The 21,575-nt window shown below is 46.1% G+C and overlaps 1 protein-coding gene and 1 pseudogene across 1 annotated transcript in view; both read right to left on the bottom strand.

The window, feature by feature from the left end:
- The window catches only part of LOC148524720 (regulator of G protein signaling 9-binding protein B-like), a 112,531-nt gene that overhangs the window by 4,725 nt on the left and 86,231 nt on the right, over positions 1 to 21,575 (bottom strand). The gene's annotated exons all lie outside the window — the stretch shown is intronic.
- LOC148524721 (5S ribosomal RNA) lies at positions 278 to 396 on the bottom strand (annotated as a pseudogene).

Below are 21,575 nucleotides of genomic sequence, written 5' to 3'. Positions count from 1 at the left end.
AACTTTTAATCAGAGTTGTATTAAAAATTGAAAATAAATAACCCTTCAAACAAAATTGGAGTTATTAGGTAAGGGCGAAAATAGAATGTATCGAAAAATAAGATAAAATCTCTACATGCGTTCATACATACATGTAGATAGATAAATACCCTGGTCGTAAATAAGTAACCATTGCAATAAAATTTCTTATCCTCTGGATATATGTGAAATGTTATAATGGTACTGAGTTGCCACTCTGCTGAGTTACCAATCGTCCTAATCCACCTCCAGTATTAATGACCTACAGCACCTGGTATTCCCAAGTGGTCTCCCATCCAGGTACTAACCAGGCCCATGACTGTATAGCTTCCAAGATCAGACGAGATTGGGCATATCCAGTATGGTATGATTGTAGATAATTCCCAACTGGGGAGTGTAAATGCCCAGGTACACACAGCGTAAGAGTGTATGTAGGACTGACTCACCAGAGAAGTCCACTTTGTTAAATAATACACAGTATCAATAAAAGTATTGCATAAGCGTACTTTAATTGCAATTATACAGTAGGTCACATAGTTAAACATATAAAGTAAAACAGTCAAGTGTAATTATCTGACTGATTACTAATGTCCTTAATCAGTCAAATAATATGTTCCAATAAGCTATTCTAAATATGCTGTTCATGTGACAATGATGTTAATATATTACTCTAAGATAACATTGATACACTTAGTATGGTCTGTATGATAGATGATTGGATTCAATCCTGTTAATAGGCAGTTTGTAAATAGTACATTCCAACTACTAAATCATACAATAATTAGCGTAGCGGGTGATTCCATTCAATCCTGTGAGTAGGCAATTGGTGGTAGCATTTTCCAAAAGCCTAATCATAACTGGTTAACACAGCAGCCAGTATAAATTAATGTGTATCGTAATGTATCTCAAACCTCATAGGGTACACAAAAGAAATAGGTTGTCAGTATAATACTGATCCTCCACTGTGAATAGACAGAGTATATGCTAGTCAAATGGATAAGTAATGAGCATATGGATATATACAATCATCCAAATAATTGGCTCATATGTTATTCAGCGTTTACTAGAACACTTATACATAAACAATAGACTAAACAAAAGGAAACACAAAAGAAATAGATTGTCAGTATAATACTGAACCTCCACTGTGAATAGACAGAGTATGTGCTAGTCTAGTGGATAAGTAATGAGCATATAGATATATACAATCATCCGAATAATTAGCTCATATGTTATACAGCATTTACTAGAACACTTATAAAATAAACCATAGACTGAAACAGCACTACAAATAGGTACGTGTCACACTGAAATAGGGGAGTAAATTCCCCCACTAGATCAGTAAAAAAGCCGTATAATCACAATATAGAAACTCTACGTGTTGCTCCTGAAAAAATATCTGTATTGACACGGAGGTCATTTACAGGCTCACATATAATCCATAGCAAAAGATGTCTGTAGTGATGCAAAGTCAGTTACAGGCATACATACGATCCCAGGGTAAGGCTACTAGGAGTCCGATCACTGCATGAGTCGGATATCCAAGGAAGAAGGACGCGCGTTTCGCCCAGTCCAAGGGCTTGTTCACCTCACACATATCACGTATTGGGAGAAAATACTCCTTAAAAATGCATATCCGGCAAATGATTCCACAAAACTCGGAGTATCATTGGCTAGTAAGACACATGATGTGTCTGCATTAGCCTATCATGACCGTCCATCTGGTCCAATCATCACAAAGGTCAAAGCGCTTTGCATGCTGGGAATTGTAGTCTGAAAACGTACACAAGAATAATCATCGTTTTATATACCACAACATCCGGGAAAAATCATAAGTCCACATTCGGTAGTACTACAGAGGAAACGTACATAGAATTCAGTATGTCATTGTATTATACAGTATGATTACTGCCAGTAATGTATCTTTGCAAAACACTTAAAAAAATCACATAGAAAGCTATTAGATGCAAACTGCAAGATAGCGAGATTAGAAAATCATGGAAATATTTCACACAAATCAAGTTTTGTAATGAAACAGACCATTTTGCACAAGTGCCAGCTTTCTGCCATATAAAAATTCCACTTCTGCCTAACCATTATGTATAATGTCATTCTGCAATCTTTTCATGAACTTGCATTTGCAGAATTAAAGAAGGCATTTCATTCTGCTGTGTGGAGGGAATCTGTATGACATACCACTGGACATAAGCCTGGCGGATGTAATACCGACGCCAGAAGGCAGAAGACTGAAGATCCCGACAGGGTAAGTATTTTAACTATACCTAACCCTCAGGCCCGCTGAGAGCTGCAGCAAGCACGGGTAAAGGGGGCGTGGCTTAATCGCGGGAGGCGTGGCCACATCCCCTTCGAGGGAAAAAAAAAAGTTTTGCAGCGCGCCCTGGCGAGGGGGGCGCTCTGAGCCCCCTCAGCCCGGCGCATAACCAGTGGGGGGCACAATCAGCTTGATTGCTCCCCCCACAGGCATAGGAGACTGCTGTGGCTGCTTCATAGCAGCCGCGAGCAGTCTCCCAGTGCAGCCCAACACACAGCAGCGTGTGCTGGGCTGCTGTGATGAAAGAGGGGGGAAGCGGTACCGGACCCGGGCCCCCGCTGGGCCCCTCCAGCAAGCCGGGGTAATTTGTACATGCTCCCTCCCCTCTTGGCACACCTGCTAATCCTCTCCCCCCCCTAACCCTAACCCTCCCTTAGGGGGTGCCTAACCCTAACCTCACCCCATGGGTGCCTAAACCTAACCCCCCTCCCCACACCCTAAACCAAATCCTCTCGGGGGGTGCCTAACCCTAGCCTACCCCTGGGGTTGCCTAACCCTAACCCCCCTTCCCTTAGCCTAACCCTAACAGGGGGGTGCCTAACCCTAAGTCCTCCCGGAAGCCCCTAAACCTAACCCTCAATCCCCACGGCTGGCCGCTCCTGACACCCGGTTTACCTTCATTCGGTATGCCGGGCATCAGGATTTTGGTGGGTGGATAATGATAGGCGTCGGGATTTCGACGCCTATCATTAGTCCCATGCTGGGATTTCACAGTCGAGAAGCCGGCGGTCGGCATTTTGACCACCGGCTTCCTGACTGCATACCATGTGGAGTGGTTGGAGCAAGACTGGGGACATTAATGCCAAACTCCTCCAGTTAAATGGGCAACATTTTGCAGCCCAATCTGGACCAAATGTTTAAAATATAGCTAATATTTAGCTAGAAATACCATAATGTTTCTTAAAGTGTACACTGGTGCAGGGTATACACAGAAAGGTACAATCATAAATCTGTTCTAAGAATTGTACTAGAAATAAAATGTTATATCTTTACTATATTGCAAGGCAAAGCATAAACAATGTTCATGATCATAAAATATCAACTTAATGCAAATCTATTCCACATTGCAACAATGACTTTATGAGTTAGACGTAGTTTTTGCTCCTTTGTGCATTTCTGTACTGCGAATGTTCATCTGAGATGTGTATGTATACATTTGTATACAGGTACAGCAACATATTACATTTCACATACTTACAGAGGCGGAACAATAAGTGGGCAAGTGCAGGACAACTAGAATAATGGTGTGTTCATGTACAGTAGCTGCTACTAAATTAGAGGTGGACACATCTGCAGATATGTGTGCTAGTATGTTTATCTGTTGCAGATGCTCAATGACAGGCTGGGCTGGGCTGGGCGCACTATTACAGTGAAATGTGTAATGTGGAGTCCCCCTAGCTGAGTTCCCTAAAAATAATTTGTCCATCTCCTACTGAAGCCCCCCCCCAACAAAAACATTGGACAGTCATTGTACTCTTCTCAAGACCCCTGGCTTGTGTATGTTTAAATAATAATAATAATAATAATAATAAAAAAATAATAATGTGTGTGTGTGTGGTACTGATGGTTTTAAGGCGCATACACATTAGATGATAAATTGGATGATATGGACGATAATGACATCACGTTCAATATCGTACAGTGTGTATGCAAGATATCGTTAACGATGTGCGCTCTAGCAGATCGTTAATAATGTCTTTCATCGGCCGTACGTGCAGGGTAACCTGACGACATCGTCAGGTTGTGCAAGTATGGGGATGAGGGAGGATACCGTCACGATATCGTTAATGATATCGTTCAGTGTGTTTGTTCAATGTTGAGAACGACATTGATGCTGGTAGTGCAGGGGATACACTTAACGATATCGCTCATGGAGCATATCGTTAAGTGTGTATGAGCCTTTAGAAAAGCCATAGCAGTCATAAAATGCTTGGGTATGCTGGAGCTTGTAGAACTATAGATGCTAGCATACCAATAGCTGCCAGGGCATATTGGGGCTTGTTAAACTATATATCCCAGCATGCCCTGGCTTCCACATCCCGCTGGGATTTGTAGTTCACCCTACCAAAATACTGTATAAACAAAAACAAAACACTGTTGAGAACTTTCTTTAATTAAAATTCTGAAATTACTCCCCCAAACTTTAGGAAATATCTATTTCCAAAGTGAATTTTGGAATACAATTGTGTACTGTATTTTTTATATTATATCCATGAACTATCTTGCGGGTGGGTGGTCATGCATTTTTTTTTCTTTTAAATATATTAAACAATGTAAATCATCATTATCATCAATTTGATGATGATATCATCAACTGACTTCTCTACTACTGCAAACAAAAGTGTATCTTTATGCAGAAGCATTCAACACCCTTTGTGGAGTTGTACACATCTCAAGATTTGTGCGTCTCAAACACTTAAATTTGCAAATGCATTCACCTGACATTGAGGCTTTATGTTCTTTCATACCTATGATGTTAGAGATTAAATGGTTTTTCCAGGTGCAGACAAGAGGAAAGTAAATGTGCACATCTTTTGCTAAATTTGTTGATAATCAAAATAAATACTTTTTGCATGCTTGGAAATGATTATGGATCTCCGCCTGTTGACCAGACCTATGCAGCTACACCAGAGCTGTAACTAGACTTTCTGGTGCCCTGTGCTAGAGAGAGCATTGGTGCCGCCTCCCTCATTTTTTTTATATAGGGACATAAGAGAGTGCACCTGAAAAAGATCCATGGCTTCATGGGGAAGGGCCAGGGAAGAGATAGGGATACTCCTGGGGCAGCCAGGAGATGCTGGGGATAAAAGAAGAGGAAGCTACAAGTGAGAATGATAATAAACAGGAATATTAATAGGCCTGAACAGCGCACCCTGCCCTGCGGTGCCCTGTGCCATGGCGTTGGTCGCACTACCCTAGTTACGGCCCTGAGCTACACCACTCCTATACACCCACTTGTGAACGTAGTCTTCCTTACTATCAGGGAGGGCTTGCTTGGTGCAAAAGAGCTGTCTGAACTGAAACAGATCTCTGTGCAAGCACCTCTTTGAATAGGGAACAATTCTATCTACTGTACATGCCCAGGGAACACTTATCCTACATGCAAACGCCCAGTTGCACACGCTAAACCACAAATGGAGATGTGGTGGAGATAAATCATCTGTAGTTGCTTAAGTGGCGTATGAATGTCAAGATCTCCCCACAAAATGGACGTACGTGAAACGCTGAAGCAGGGAATTTTCCTCTAAAAACAGAATGACAACTCTTCTAGAACAGTATCTGTGAACGTGTAGTTACCAGATTCATGGTTTGCAAGTATAGATAATTAACAAATGCTTTGATATGAATATAAGTTTGCACTTCCGAAACATCAGGTTATACATTGTGGTCAATTACAATTAGTGAAATTGCTTTCTAATTGTCAGTAACATAAATCACCATTTAGAAATATGACCCACACAATTACAAGCTTTGAAAGGCAGGTTGCTTTGCAGAATGATATAGGAATTATTTTGGAATGTTAGTATGTAATTGTTTGTGTACTAAACCCACATATAACAACAAAGCTGTTCAAATCTTCAATGACGTGGCTAATGTAATTGGGTAACTGTCTCTTAGAGGGCGTGTACATTTGTAATGTATGTAGGGTCAATATAAAGGTGAAGGGAGATTAGACATAAATACACAGTATGATAAACAGCTTTACATACTCAGAGTCTGAGCCCTGGAATTAGTCCTGCCTTTTAAAAATATCTACACACCTTCATAGATAAGGTGGAAAGGGCACTGTCCTGGAGTGGCACACAGTCTGATCATAGGTTTTGCTTAAATAGTGTTAAAAGTAGCATTTATTTGCTTTTGCTCATTCAGATATATTATTAAAAGCTGGACGTTATTTAAAGTTTATAAAGCAATTCATGTATAAGTTACTTCTCCTAACTTATGCTGACCATACACGCTACAATTATCGGGGCGATCCGCCCGATATCGGCGGATCGCCCCGATAATTGTAGCGTGTGGGGGGCGACCGAGGGGTAAATATAGCTCAGTCGGGAATGCCGGATTGTCCAGCGTGCCCGTCCGATGCGATATTTCCGGGTAAACATCTGCGGCTGGCAGCAGGCCGGATAAAATGTCTATCGGTCTGACAGACATTTTATCTGACAGTGTATGCCCAGCATAAGAAACATATAAATGCATTTGCATGCAATAAGACAAAATAAAGAGTAAGTAAACAAGGTATTTGATTTTAATTGTAACTCACAGATCCAGCCCTCACCAGTTTAGGCAGGCCTGATCCCTGGAGTTTAAAGGCCAGGGCGGAAATTCGCTGACACTGGCCAATTTACAACTTCCTTGGGCACTGGAAACTTTACATCCTACCATTCCTAAGGAGTGGCCGGGAAGGAGATGAGGTCCGATCCCACTTGTTGAATAGAGATTTGCAACAGTGGAGAAGGAGACATGGGAGTTTGCAAAAGTGACGGGCGTTCTTGAGAGGTGACTGGGAGGTGGCTAGAAATGCACAAAAAAATGGTCTGTTCACTGGGCGTGTTGTGGGAGTCTCCTTGCACATTCATCTGCACGGATGAATACAAGGGAAGGGCTTGTAGCGTTATTAGCATAAAGTTGCAGACCTGGCAACTGGCAAAAGACGCACACAGAGTACTATTACTGTATCTCAGCTGCCGCAGAGCAGGAGTTAATCCTGATGAAACTGTATATACCACAGCTAGCAGATATAGCCACCTCAAAGACACTATCTTGCCTCATTAGATATAGTATAGTTGCTTGCAGGTGGCAGATTGGGCCACCGGGACAGCGAGTAAGTTCCCACTGGGCCGGTCCCATAGTCCCCTTGGACGAGCCGACTCAAACTGTCTATAACTGTCTATAAATGTGGGTCGGCTCCCATTTTTGGCTGGAGCCGCGCTTCCATTACTTGTGTTCTACTGTGGAACACAAACTGGAAGTGGTCATATGCTCCGGATAGCGGTCACTTCAGGGTGCCGCTAGCTGGGAACAGCGGCTGTGTAATGTAGTTGTTCGACTGGGGATGATAGCCTGCCCTGATAGGCTAACTAGCCTACCCCCTACAGCATTCGGAAGCAGAGTAGCCAATAGGGCTGAATTCAATGTGTGAGTGTGGGTCTCCCAGGTCGGTCTGTCAGTGTCTCCCTTGCACATGCGGCTGCAGCAGCCAGTGTGTCAGGACCATTCTCCCCTCACTCTTCCTGCTGCCAATATTAATATTATGCCCCACAGTGCACCTCTATCTCACACAGTGCCCCCATAATAATTCTTTATTCCCCCACTATGCTGCACTGCCCCATATTATTAAATATTATGACTCACAGTGCCCCTCTATATGGGATGTAGTTATTATACATCCGCACGGGATGCCGGACCCGGGTCTGGCGCCGGAATCCCGACATCACTGCAGATGCCAACACAAGAATCCCAACAGCCGGCATCTCAAATGTAAGTATAGCGGGCCAGGTTAGTTTGTAGCCGTGGGAGTGGGGGGGGGGGTAGGGTTAGGATTAGGCACCACCGGGAGGGTTAGGTTTAGGCACTAACCGAAAGGGTTAGGATGTGGGGTGGGGGGGGTTAAGGTTAGGATGCAGGAAGTTAGGGTTAGGGGGTGTAGGGGGGAAGGTTATGATACTTACCTAGACCTATACTAAGCATCGGGATGCCACTGACGGTGTTTTGACAGCTGGAATCCCGACTGCTGGTCTCCCATACCAAACCCCTCTATATCACACAATGCCCCCATTAATATTATTCCCCCACTATGTCACACTGCCCCTTATTATTAAGTGCCCACTCCAGTATAAAATATCACACCACACAGTCAGGGCCGCATTTGGGGATGGGGGACTGCCAGGCCTGTAGTCCCGGGCCTGGACAGAGGAAGTGGGAGCGGCCTGCCTATTTTCTCAGTCCTGCTGTAATTTCTACTGGCAGCCTTGCCCGGAAGTGTAACTGAGGGCCCCCTGACCTACTACAAGATGTGCGGTGCAGTCCAAATGTCCCGGAGCCAAGCATTTCAGCAAGTACTGCAGTCAGGTCAGTCTTTTGTGGGGGGCTGGGGCAATTATGTATGTTTTATTTTTTTCCTGTCGGGGGCTAATGTGTTTTTTTTTTTCCTACAGTATGTGGGACAATGTGTTTTATTTTTTCCTGTTTGGGGATCGTTGTGTTTTATTTTCTTCTTATTGAGGCCAATGTGTTTGTTTGTTTTTCCTGTGTGTTTTATTGTTTTCTGTAGGGGCAAATGTGGTTTTATTTTCCTGTGGGGGCCAAAGGGTTTTTCTCTTGTGTGATGTTTTTAGTCCGCGCATGCGCCCGAGTTGCACCTCGCATGTGTCCTGATGGCGTTCATACAGAGTTGCAGTACAAATTCAGATGGATGCACCAAGAAGTGTATTAGAAAATGTGTTGGGTGTTCCTAGGCAGTTACAGGGGGTTGGCTAATCAGGCTCGAGTGTAACATAGCATGGACGTGTTATTGGAGTGACAGGGCATGTTATTGGAGTGACATGGGAGTGTTGTTGAAAGTGTTTGCTTATAGAGACGCTGAATTGCTCACATTGGAGGCATTACTCAGGCAGATGATCTGCACCTAGCATAGGGCTTGTAAAAGTTTCAATGGTGCGACCAATGGTGACATCTAAACATGCACAAAGCATGATTGCAGCGAAGTGGGCCCCTCAGTCCTTGCACGTTCGGACGCACGACTATATACCTGGAAAGGGCATTGTAGCGGCATTAGCATAAAGTCGCAGACACAACTGCAGCAAAAGACGCAGGGAAGGCCACAACTGCGTCCTACTCAGATTTACAGAATTAGGCCCTATGAGGAGGGCTCACACCACCATTAGGTTCCATAAACTTCTCGGGCTGGTTTTCTATCCCAATCCGCCTCTGGTTGCCTGACCTGGTATACAGTATATGTATATATAGAATGCTATTGTTGTGACTTTACTTCAAATATACATTAAAATTTTTCCTTGTTTACCCTCCACATGCACAGGAGACATTAGTAAAAAGAGCTGCTAACAGGCCCAGGCTGGTACCATTTAAGTGTTCACCATAGTAACGGCACCCCTGGTACTGCTATTACCCAGTTCCTGTACATTGCCTCAGCCAAAGGACAATGATCAGCAGGACTGGATTAAGGCTTGTGGGAGTGGGGGGGAACTAAATTGTGGGGCCCCCCCACCGCTACAGAGAGCCTAACCCCTACCCCCTTTCCCCCCCACCACCACCGATTACTTACCTTCTGGCTCTGTGTTGTGAATGAAGCAGCACAGTCAGCACTGCTGCATAGGGCGCAGAGCGGCTCCTGAAGCCCAACATCAGTGATCAGCGTCACGGACATGATGTGTCACCAGTGCCAGATTAAGGTCTTCAGGGGCCTGGAGCTGAAATCTATGAAGGGCCTATTGTGTACTGTCGCAGGGGGTGTGACTACTGATATGGGGGTGTGACCAGTGATGTGGGGGCATGGTCTGTGTCGTGGGGTGTGGCTAGCATCATGGAGCATAGCTACCCATTGCAATATAGGATCTCTAAAGGATTGGTTGGTCACTGATGCACTTGTTGTACTGCTATATCTCCTGAAGAAGGTCTATGTAGGACCGAAACGTTGAGATGATATTGGTATTTGTGAGGATTAAAATTTGATACCTTTAATTGCGGAAAGCTGGTGAGTGCCCCTCTTTTTCTCTATATTATGGACTTTCCATGTGACACCCCAGTACATTGCAAGACCTGGATGATGTGAGAGCGGCCATGGATAATCATATTTATATATATAGATATAAACACATATGTACTATATATATATATTATATATATATATACACACACTCTTTTTTTTATTATTACACACCCACACATAGGACCTCATTCAGAGTCGGTCGTTGCAGCCGCACGGTCGTACGCTACCGATGTTCGCTAAACTGCGCATGCGTAAAGTTCGCAATGCGCGTGCGCATACTAGCGGCTACGATCAGAAATTTCTCTCTCCTTGAACATAGCCAGGTCGGTAGTTTGAGTGACAGGATGAGGCGTTTGTGGGTGGTAACGGGAAGGTGCTTGAAAACGGGGGAGTGGAGATCCGAACGCAGGCGTGCCTAATTATGCGAACGGCGTTTTATGGGAGTGCATAATTAACAAAGTAGTGTCATGGCACACGTGACATGGGAGGTTTTACACTGACATGATTGTAGAGCTTAAGAGAGGGTAAGGTCAACCTTAAGCTCTACGACCAGTTCCGATACTCGCGATTAATCCTTATATGGCCGGAGATGACGTGTAATGCGTACGAGATGGGGGCGTTTTTTAGCGATCCGACCGCTTCCTCCCCTTGGTCGGCCAGCTAACGATCCGACCTTAGGGACGCAACATGCGTGTGCATCATTTGTATATCCGGCCCCTTTTCCTGTACGACCGTGCAGCAGCAACGACCGACTCTGAATGAGGTCCATAGTGTGTACATATATATATATATTAGGGGTGAGCGGGTTCGGATTTCTGAAATCCGAACCCCCCCGAGCCCCCCCGATCCGAGTCCGATCCGAGTCAGGCTCGACTTTTCCCGCCTGACTCGGATCTGAAATCGAGGCAAAACGTCATCATCCCGCCTTCCGAGTCTCGCGGGTTTTGGATCCTATATAAGGTACCCGCGTCGGCGCCATTTTCTCACTCGGCTGTGGACAGTGAAGAGGGAGGGTGGGAGTTAGGGCTGTGTAGTGTAGTGTAGTGTAGTGTAGTGTAGTGCTGCTGTTGTCCACTACTTCAAAGTCCATAGGGGCTGGCTGTGTTGTGCTGTGCTGCTGTTGTTAATAGGGGCTGTGTCCACTACTTCAAAGTCCATAGGGGCTGGCTGGACTGTGTTGTGCAGTCAGTTCTCCATAGGGGCTGTGTCCACTCCAAAGTCCTGTGCAGTGTCCCAGTCCTAAAGGAGTGCTGTAGTGTTGTCCAGGGGGTGCTCTGTCCATCAGGGGTGCTCCCCCCAAGTGCTAAAAAAATAATATATTTTCTGTGTTTGTGAATTGTGTGCGCAGTAGCCGCACGTGCATCAACAAAGTAGTGCCAAGCGTGCGCCTGTGTCATAAGTAAAGGGCCGGCTGGCTTGACCGTTAAGGGTGCTGTAACCCCCGAAAGTACACTCCAGTCCAAACCAAAAAAAAAATTATTTTCTGTGTTTGTGAATTGTGTGCGCAGTAGCCGCACGTGCATCAACAAAGTAGTGCCAAGCGTGCACCTGTGTCATAAGTAAAGGGCCGGCTGGCTTGACCGTTAAGGGTGCTGTAACCCCCGAAAGTACACTCCAGTCCAAACCAAAAAAAAAATTATTTTCTGTGTTTGTGAATTGTGTGCGCAGTAGCCGCACGTGCATCAACAAAGTAGTGCCAAGCGTGCGCCTGTGTCATAAGTAAAGGGCCGGCTGGCTTGACCGTTAAGGGTGCTGTAACCCCCGAAAGTACACTCCAGTCCAAACCAAAAAAAAATTATTTTCTGTGTTTGTGAATTGTGTGCGCAGTAGCCGCACGTGCATCAACAAAGTAGTGCCAAGCGTGCGCCTGTGTCATAAGTAAAGGGCCGGCTGGCTTGACCGTTAAGGGTGCTGTAACCCCCGAAAGTACACTCCAGTCCAAACCAAAAAAAAAATTATTTTCTGTGTTTGTGAATTGTGTGCGCAGTAGCCGCACGTGCATCAACAAAGTAGTGCCAAGCGTGCACCTGTGTCATAAGTAAAGGGCCGGCTGGCTTGACCGTTAAGGGTGCTGTAACCCCCGAAAGTACACTCCAGTCCAAACCAAAAAAAAAATTATTTTCTGTGTTTGTGAATTGTGTGCGCAGTAGCCGCACGTGCATCAACAAAGTAGTGCCAAGCGTGCGCCTGTGTCATAAGTAAAGGGCCGGCTGGCTTGACCGTTAAAGGGTGCTGTAACCCCCAAAGTACACTCCAGTCCAAACCAAAAAAAAAATTATTTTCTGTGTTTGTGAATTGTGTGCGCAGTAGCCGCACGTGCATCAACAAAGTAGTGCCAAGCGTGCGCCTGTGTCATAAGTAAAGGGCCGGCTGGCTTGACCGTTAAAGGGTGCTGTAACCCCCGAAAGTACACTCCAGTCCAAACCAAAAAAAAATTATTTTCTGTGTTTGTGAATTGTGTGCGCAGTAGCCGCACGTGCATCAACAAAGTAGTGCCAAGCGTGCGCCTGTGTCATAAGTAAAGGGCCGGCTGGCTTGACCGTTAAGGGTGCTGTAACCCCCGAAAGTACACTCCAGTCCAAACCAAAAAAAAAATTATTTTCTGTGTTTGTGAATTGTGTGCGCAGTAGCCGCACGTGCATCAACAAAGTAGTGCCAAGCGTGCGCCTGTGTCATAAGTAAAGGGCCAGCTGGCTTGACCGTTAAAGGGTGCTGTAACCCCCGAAAGTACACTCCAGTCCAAACCAAAAAAAAATTATTTTCTGTGTTTGTGAATTGTGTGCGCAGTAGCCGCACGTGCATCAACAAAGTAGTGCCAAGCGTGCGCCTGTGTCATAAGTAAAGGGCCGGCTGGCTTGACCGTTAAGGGTGCTGTAACCCCCGAAAGTACACTCCAGTCCAAACCAAAAAAAAAATTATTTTCTGTGTTTGTGAATTGTGTGCGCAGTAGCCGCACGTGCATCAACAAAGTAGTGCCAAGCGTGCGCCTGTGTCATAAGTAAAGGGCCGGCTGGCTTGACCGTTAAAGGGTGCTGTAACCCCCAAAGTACACTCCAGTCCAAACCAAAAAAAAAATTATTTTCTGTGTTTGTGAATTGTGTGCGCAGTAGCCGCACGTGCATCAACAAAGTAGTGCCAAGCGTGCGCCTGTGTCATAAGTAAAGGGCCGGCTGGCTTGACCGTTAAAGGGTGCTGTAACCCCCGAAAGTACACTCCAGTCCAAACCAAAAAAAAATTATTTTCTGTGTTTGTGAATTGTGTGCGCAGTAGCCGCACGTGCATCAACAAAGTAGTGCCAAGCGTGCGCCTGTGTCATAAGTAAAGGGCCGGCTGGCTTGACCGTTAAAGGGTGCTGTAACCCCCGAAAGTACACTCCAGTCCAAACCAAAAAAAAATTATTTTCTGTGTTTGTGAATTGTGTGCGCAGTAGCCGCACGTGCATCAACAAAGTAGTGCCAAGCGTGCGCCTGTGTCATAAGTAAAGGGCCGGCTGGCTTGACCGTTAAGGGTGCTGTAACCCCCGAAAGTACACTCCAGTCCAAACCAAAAAAAAAATTATTTTCTGTGTTTGTGAATTGTGTGCGCAGTAGCCGCACGTGCATCAACAAAGTAGTGCCAAGCGTGCGCCTGTGTCATAAGTAAAGGGCCGGCTGGCTTGACCGTTAAAGGGTGCTGTAACCCACAAAGTACACTCCAGTCCAAACCCCAAAAAAAATTATTTTCTGTGTTTAGCCGCACGTATATATCAAATCGATATAACATAAATGGAGGACCAAACTTTCTCCGATAAAAATAAAATAGAGAAAGATCAAGAACCACTTCCTCCTAGTGCTGAAGCTGCTGCCACTAGTCATGACATAGACAATAACATGCCATCAACGTCGTCTGCCAAGGCCGATGCCCAATGTCATAGTAGAGGGCACATACAATCCCAAATGGCAAAGTTCAGGAAAATGACCTTGAAAAAGACATTTAAATCAGCTGAAGAGAAACGTAAACTTGCCAATATGCCATTTACGACACGGAGTGGCAAGGAACGGCTAAGGTCGATCCCTAGTATGTTCATGACTAGTGGTTCAGCTTCACATGACGATGGAAGCCCTCCTCCCACTAAAAAAATGAAAAGAGTTAAGCTGGCAAAAGCACAGCGAAGAACTGTGCTTTCTAAGAAGATATCACAAATCCCCAAGGAGAGTCCAAGTGTGGTGGTGGTTGCGATGCCTGACCTTCCCAGCACTGGACGGGAAGAGGTGGCTCTTTCCACCATTTGCACGCCCCCTGCAAGTGCTGAAAGGAGCACCCACAGTCCACTTGCTGATATGCAAATTGAAGATGTCACTGTTGAAGTACAACAGGATGAGGATACTGGTGTAGCTGGTGCTGAGGAGGAAGTTGGCGAGGAGGATTCTGATGGTGATGTGGTTTGTTTAAATCAGGCTCCGGGGGAGACAGTTGTTGTCCGTGGGATGAAAAAGCCCATCACGGTCATGCCTGGGCAGAAGACCAAACATTCCACCTCTTTGGTCTGGCAATATTTCTATCCAAATCCGGACAACAACTGTCTTGCCATATGTACCATATGTAAAGGTGAAATAAGTAGGGGTAGGGACGTCAACCACCTAGGAACATCCTCCCTTATACGGCACCTGCAGCGCGTTCATAAAAAGTTACTGTCAAGTTCAGAAACTTTGGCTAAGACCGTAAGCAGTCCAGGGACACCTAAATCCCGTTGTCCTGTTGTATCCAAGCGCCTGCAAACCACACCGTCAACTCCCTCCTCGTCAATTTCCTCCTTAGTTAGGATCGGAAGTAGTCCTGCAGGCCATGTCACTGGCATGACTGACTCTCCTATCCGGGATTCCTCCGGAGGATCCTGCATTGCTACGCCTACTGCTGCCGCTGCTGCTGTTGCTGCTGCTGGGAGTCGTTCATCATCCCAGAGAGGAAGTAGGAACACCACTACTTTTACTAAACAATTGACCCTCCAACAGTCCTTAGCGAGGAGGATGAAGTACGACAGCAGTCATCCTGAAGCAAAACGTATAACTGAGGCCTTGACTGCTATGTTGGTGTTAGACGTGCGTCCGGTATCCGCCATTAGTGCAGTGGGATTTAGACAATTGATGGAGGTAGTGTGTCCCCGGTTCCAAATCCCGTCTAGATTCCACTTCACTAGGCAGGCGATACCGAGACTGTACAGAAACGTCAGAAAAAGTGTCCTCAGTGTCCTGAAAAATGCCGTTGTACACAATGTCCACTTAACCACGGACATGTGGACAAGTGGAACAGGGCAGACTAAGGACTATATGACTGTGACAGCCCACTGGGTAGATGTATCACCTTACGCAGCAACAGCAGCAGCGTCACCAGTAGCAGCATCTCAGAAATGCCAGCTCGTTACAAGGCAGGCTACGCTGTGTATCACCGGTTTCAGTAAGAGGCACACCGCCGACAACCTCTTAGAGAAACTGAGGGAAATCATCGCCCAGTGGCTTACCCCACTTAGACTCTCCTGGGGATTTGTGATATCTGACAACGCCACCAATATTGTGCGGGCATTACATCTGGGCAAATTCCAGCACGTCCCATGTTTTGCTCACACAATAAACTTGGTGGTGCAGAATTTTCTGAAAAGCGACAGGGGCGTGCAGGAGACGCTTTGGGTGGCCCGAAAAATTTCTGGACACTTTCGCCATTCAGCGACTGCGTGCCGAAGACTGGAGCGCCAGCAAACACTCTTGAACCTGCCCCGCCATCACCTGAAGCAAGAGGTTGTGACGCGGTGGAACTCAACCCTCTATATGCTTCAGAGGATGGAGGAGCAGCAAAAGGCCATACAAGCCTATACATCCACCTATGACATAGGCAAAGGAGGGGGTATGCACCTGACTCAAGCGCAGTGGAGAATGATTTCCGTGTTGTGCAAGGTTCTCCAGCCCTTCGAACTTGCCACACGTGAAGTCAGTTCAGACACTGCCAGCTTGAGTCAGGTCATTCCCCTCATCAGGCTTTTGCAGAAGCAGCTGGAGAAAGTGAAGGAGGAGCTAAGACGGAGCGATTCCGCTCGGCATGTGGGACTTGTGGATGAAGCCCTTCATTCGCTTTGCCAGGATTCCAGGGTGGTCAATCTGTTGAAATCAGACCACTACGTTTTGGCCACCGTGCTCGATCCTAGGTTTAAAGCCTATGTGGTGTCTCTCTTTCCGGCCGACACAAGCCTGCAGAGGTGCAAAGACCTGCTGGTGAACACACTGTCAGCTGAAGCGGAACGTGACACGTCAGCGGCTCCTTCTTCATTTTCTCCTGCAACTGGGGCTGCCAGGAAAAAACTTAGGTATCCTAAGCAACCCGCTGGCAGTGATGCAGGGCAGGCAGGACCAAGTTTGGACATCTGGTCCGGACTGAAGGACCTGGCAACAATTTCTGACATGTCTACTGTCACTGCATATGATACTGTCACCATTGACAGAATGGTGGAGGATTACATCGGTGACAGCATCCAAGTAGGCATGGCAGACAGTCCATACCTGTACTGGCAGGAAAAAGAGGCAATTTGGAGGCCCCTGTACAAACGGGCTCTATTTTACCTGAGTTGCCCCCCCTCCAGTGTGTACTCCGAAAGAGTGTTTAGTGCAGCCGGGAACCTTGTCAGCGAAAGGCGTAGGAGGTTGCTTCCACAGAATGTGGAGAAGATGATGTTCATCAAAATGAATTATCAGCTCTTCCAGGGAGACCAGCCTCCAGAAGGTACAGAGGGACCTGTGGTGGTGGATTCAAGTGGGGACGAGTTAATACTTTGTGAGGATGAGGATGTACACACTGAAGAGGGTGAGGAATCGGTGGATGAGGAGGATGAGGATGACATCTTGCCTCCATAGAGCCAGTTTGTGCAGGGACACATTAATTGCCAGCTTGTTTTGTGGGGGCCCAAACGAACCAATCATTTCAGCCACAGTTGTGTGGCAGACCCTGGCGCTGAAATGATTGGTTTGTTAAAGTGTGCATGTCCTGTTTATACAACATAAGAGTGGGTGGGAGGGCCCAAGGACAATTCCATCTTGCACCTCTTTTTTTTCTTTGCATTATGTACAGTTTGGGGCCTAGTTTTTCAAACTGCCATCCTGTCTGCCACTGCAGTTTCACGCCTAGATGGGTCACGTGTTTGTGCCGCCCACTCGTGTCGCTTAGCATAGTCATCCAGCTACCTCGGTGCAACGTTTTGGACATAAAAACACTATTGTGAGGTGTGAGGTGTTCAGAATAGACTGGAAATGAGTGGAAATTAAGGTTATTGAGGTTAATAATAGCATAGGAGCAGAAAAACCTACAAATTCTGTGATTTTAGCTGTTTTTATGCTTTTTTAAAAAAAAATACAGATCCAAAACACAAAACCCAGAACCCAAAACACGGAAGGGTGGTTTTGGCAAAACCAATCCAGATCCAAAACACGAAGAAAGATCCAGATCCAAAACCAAAACACAAAACACGAAAAGTGGCCGGTGCACACCCCTAATATATATATATATATTATATATACACACACTGACAATAGCGTTTACTAACACTGAAACGTTGATTACATCCGATTGTCTATGCCTGCTATTGCGCCGAGTGCCACACCTTACTCTACTGCATGTTTTCCTTTTGTTGTAAGGGCACCGGCCAATGTGTATGCTGTTTGTGAAAAAAAATAGCAGCAAAGCGGGCGGCACTCCTCGGATTTCTATAAACAGATCGCCAGATTACATTGACGAAAAATGTAATTAAACATTTGAAACTTTGGAATCATGGAGCCATAGTGTGGTGATCTGCTAATAGAAATCCGCAGAGGAGTGCCGTCCGCCTTGCTGATATATATATATATATATATATATATACACACATATATATACACACACACACACATATAGTTTATATATAGTATATATATCCACACCCAGTATATTTAAATATATATATATATATATATACATACATACATACGCACACACACAGTATATATACATATAGGCCCTGATTTAGAGCCGCTCGTAAGCGGCCGCTCGTTCGTTCTGACCGATGTTCGCACATCTGCGCATGCGTACGGATTGTAATACGCATGCGTGAACCAGTCAGTGCGGCCGAAAATCGTTTGTTCACTAAATAGCGAATGCCTGCTATTTTGAGTGACAGAAGGAGGCGTATGTGGGTGGTAACAGGGGAAGGTGCTTGAAAACGGGGAGTGGAGATCAGAACGCAGGCGTGCTTAAAGGTCAAAACGGGCGTTTTAAGGGAGTGCATAATTAATCCACCAGCGTCATTGACCACGTCACTTGTTTTTTTTTAACTCAGAACTGCTCGCAAAATAGCGGTTGAAAAAACCAACCACAAGAATAGCGAGCAGTTCATACGCTATTCGATGTACTCGATTAATCTAATAAATAGCGGACATGACGTATGGTGCGAGCGGCAAGGGGGCGTATTTTACAAAATTACAACCACAAGTTTTGTTCGCTCGTTCAGACTTAGAGGCGTGAACAGACCGCAAAGAGCGAACGGTTCATTTGAATAGCCACCCCTTGTTTTTGAACGAACGACCGCAAATAGCGAGCGGCTCTGAATGAGGGCCATATAGTGTATATGTTTATATATTATATATACTGTGTGTGTATATAAATATATGTGCAGTTTATATATATATATATATATATATATATATCACATATATATTTTATATATATATATACACACACATACAGTTTATATGTGTGTATATATACTGTGCACACATTATATATTTATAAACACTTTTTAAAGAATATTTAATATTATATAAGATATGTATATGTATCGATATGCATACATATCAATACATATACCACTACACTGCAGCAGCCTGGTATTAAGGAATGAAAACCAGCAGCTCACCTTGGGGACTAAAAAAAAACACACCCTGCTGCAGATAGTGCTGCTGCTGTCAGTGTCACCAGCCATGGAGGACCTGGAGCTGTGAGCCTGTGTGACTGAGGTGCCAGTAGTCGGTGCGCGTCCGGGGGTGGGGTGTGGTCGGCCCTCAGGGTGAGGACGCGGTGCGGTGGTGGCGGCGGGCGGGACCTATGTAACGTCACACGCAGTGACATCACATGATGGGTAGGCTCCGCCGGCTGTTACTAGTGCTGAGAGGGCTGGAAAAGCCCAGCCCTCCATTGTGCTGCCCTTGCAGTATGGGTTTCCACCGGCGTTCAGGTGTTATGTCACGTGTCACAGCCGCGACCGGCAGGGGGGGGTGTTATGCTGGGCCAGGGGGGGCGTGGACGGCCCTGAGGCTGCTGCAGAGGGAGAAAAAAATTCCTTTCTGCAGCAGCAGACACGCATCAGAGGGCTGTGGGCCTATTCTGATTCTAGGCCTGGAGCTGTAGCTCCATCAGCCCCATTACTAATCCGGCCCTGTGTGTCACATGATGCTGATGAGGGGACTCAGGAGTCGCTCTGTGCTCTATGTGGCAGCGCTTACTTTGCTGCTGCATTCAGAACACAAAAACGCGCCAACTCAGCCCCCATCTGGGAAGAGGTGCCAATGGACACCTGTTCTCGGCAGGGTCACACTGACTCTGTGTGAGCAGGTGCAAATATAGGATTTTCTGGGTTGGGGTGTTTTATATATATATATATATATATATATATATATATAAATATCTAAATAAGGAGGTGAGAAAAGGCGCTCTCTGGTGTAGTATTTTAGAAATATTTGAATTTTCAAAATAAGTATTTCAAGTACCTTCATCAATTAAAAAACAGGCACATCAGGGGTCTTAGGGCCTCATTCAGAGGCGGTCGGAGGATGCAAGTGGTCGCTCAAAAACTGGGCGGCCACTTGCACCCTGACCGCCTGCCTCTGTTGCGGTCGTTAGGCTGTGGGTTAACACCCACAGCTCTAACGACCGCTCCGGTGATGGTCGCGATGGTCAGAGACCCTAGGGTAGGGTCTACCTTGTCGTAAGCCCCGGAGAGCTTCTGGCTCTGTCAGAGCCGGAAGCTCTCCACTGACATCACTAGTGATGTCAGTGGGGCCGCCCCCAAACGGTAGGCATTCCCATGGGAACGCCCCCGTTTGGGCTGCCGGCCCGCCTTCCAAATGGGGCGAGCTGTCAATCAACATCGACAGCTCTCCCCCTTTGGATCGAGACCCGCTACGACCGGCGCTGTCGGTCATAGCGGGTCTCACGCATGCGTACGCCGGCGCCGTCGTGCGCATGCTCTGTGGGGGGCTATCGACCCGGTCCGAGCGCATCGGCGCTAACGACCGGGTCTGAATGACCCCCTTAGTGTGGAGCCAGCGTGTACTCGTTCTCAAAAAGAATCCCAGAATCGACAGATAACTTTATCAAGTGTGCCCTCGGAATTCTGAAACAATCACTTTGAATCCAACTGGATGCAGCAGCGGCAGGGCGAGAGGAGGTGTGAGGAGGTTCCACCATTGAATGTACGGGGAGGAGCGGAACCAAAGTGATTGTTTCAGAATTCCGAGGGCACACTTGATAAAGTTATCTGTTGATTCTGGGATTCTTTTTGAGAACGAGTACACGCTGGCTCCACACTAAGACCCCTGATGTGCCTGTTTTTTAATTGATGAAGGTACTTGAAATACTTATCTTGAAAATACTACACCAGAGAGCGCCTTTTCTCACCTCCTTTTTTAGCTACTCTACTACTATTTGAGACGATACAGCAACAGTCTCTCAGGAGAAAATTGGCGGCCACCTGTCACACGGGGAGTGTATTTTTGGAAGAATTCATTTTAAAGGACTTAAACACAGATAATTCTTGGTGTAGCGCTATTAACAGTACCCTTGTTCTATATATATATATATATATATATATATATAGGGATCAGGGAGTTGGTGCAAATAGGTAGTGGTGAGTATGGAGGGATCAGGGTAGTAGTGCAGATAGGTAGTGGTGAGTATGTAGGGGTCAGGGGGGTAGTGTAGATAGGTAGTGGTGAGTATGGAGGGGTCAGGGAGGTAGTGCAGATAGGTTTTGGTGAGTATGGAGGGGTCAGGGGGGTAGTGCAGATAGGTAGTGGTGAGTATGGAGGGGTCAGGGAGGTAGTGCAGATAGGTAGTGGTGAGTATGGAGGGGTCAGGGGGGTAGTGCAGATAGGTAGTGGTGAGTATGGAGGGGTCAGGGAGGTAGTGCAGATAGATAGTGGTGAGTATGGAGGGGTCAGGGAGGTAGTGCAGATAGGTAGTGGTGAGTATGGAGGGGTCAGGGAGGTAGTGGTGAACCCAGTAACCTTTGCAATGCTGGTCAGTTGTGGGTAAATGAGACCACTACACATGTACTAACATTATGCCACCTGTAGTTCCCATGCATTATTCCACCTGTAGTGCCCCACACATGCCACCTGTAGTGCCCACACATTATGCCACCTGTAGTGCCCACAGATTATACCACCTGTAGTGCCCTGACATTATGCCACCTGTAGTGCCCACACATGCCACCTGTAGAGCCCC

This window comes from Taudactylus pleione, unplaced genomic scaffold (assembly GCF_031769625.1).
Source record: "Taudactylus pleione unplaced genomic scaffold, aTauple2 ptg000116l, whole genome shotgun sequence".
NCBI lineage: Eukaryota > Metazoa > Chordata > Amphibia > Anura > Myobatrachidae > Taudactylus > Taudactylus pleione.
The sequence above is the reverse complement of the archived record's forward strand: the minus strand, read 5'-3'. Positions and strand labels throughout refer to the sequence as shown.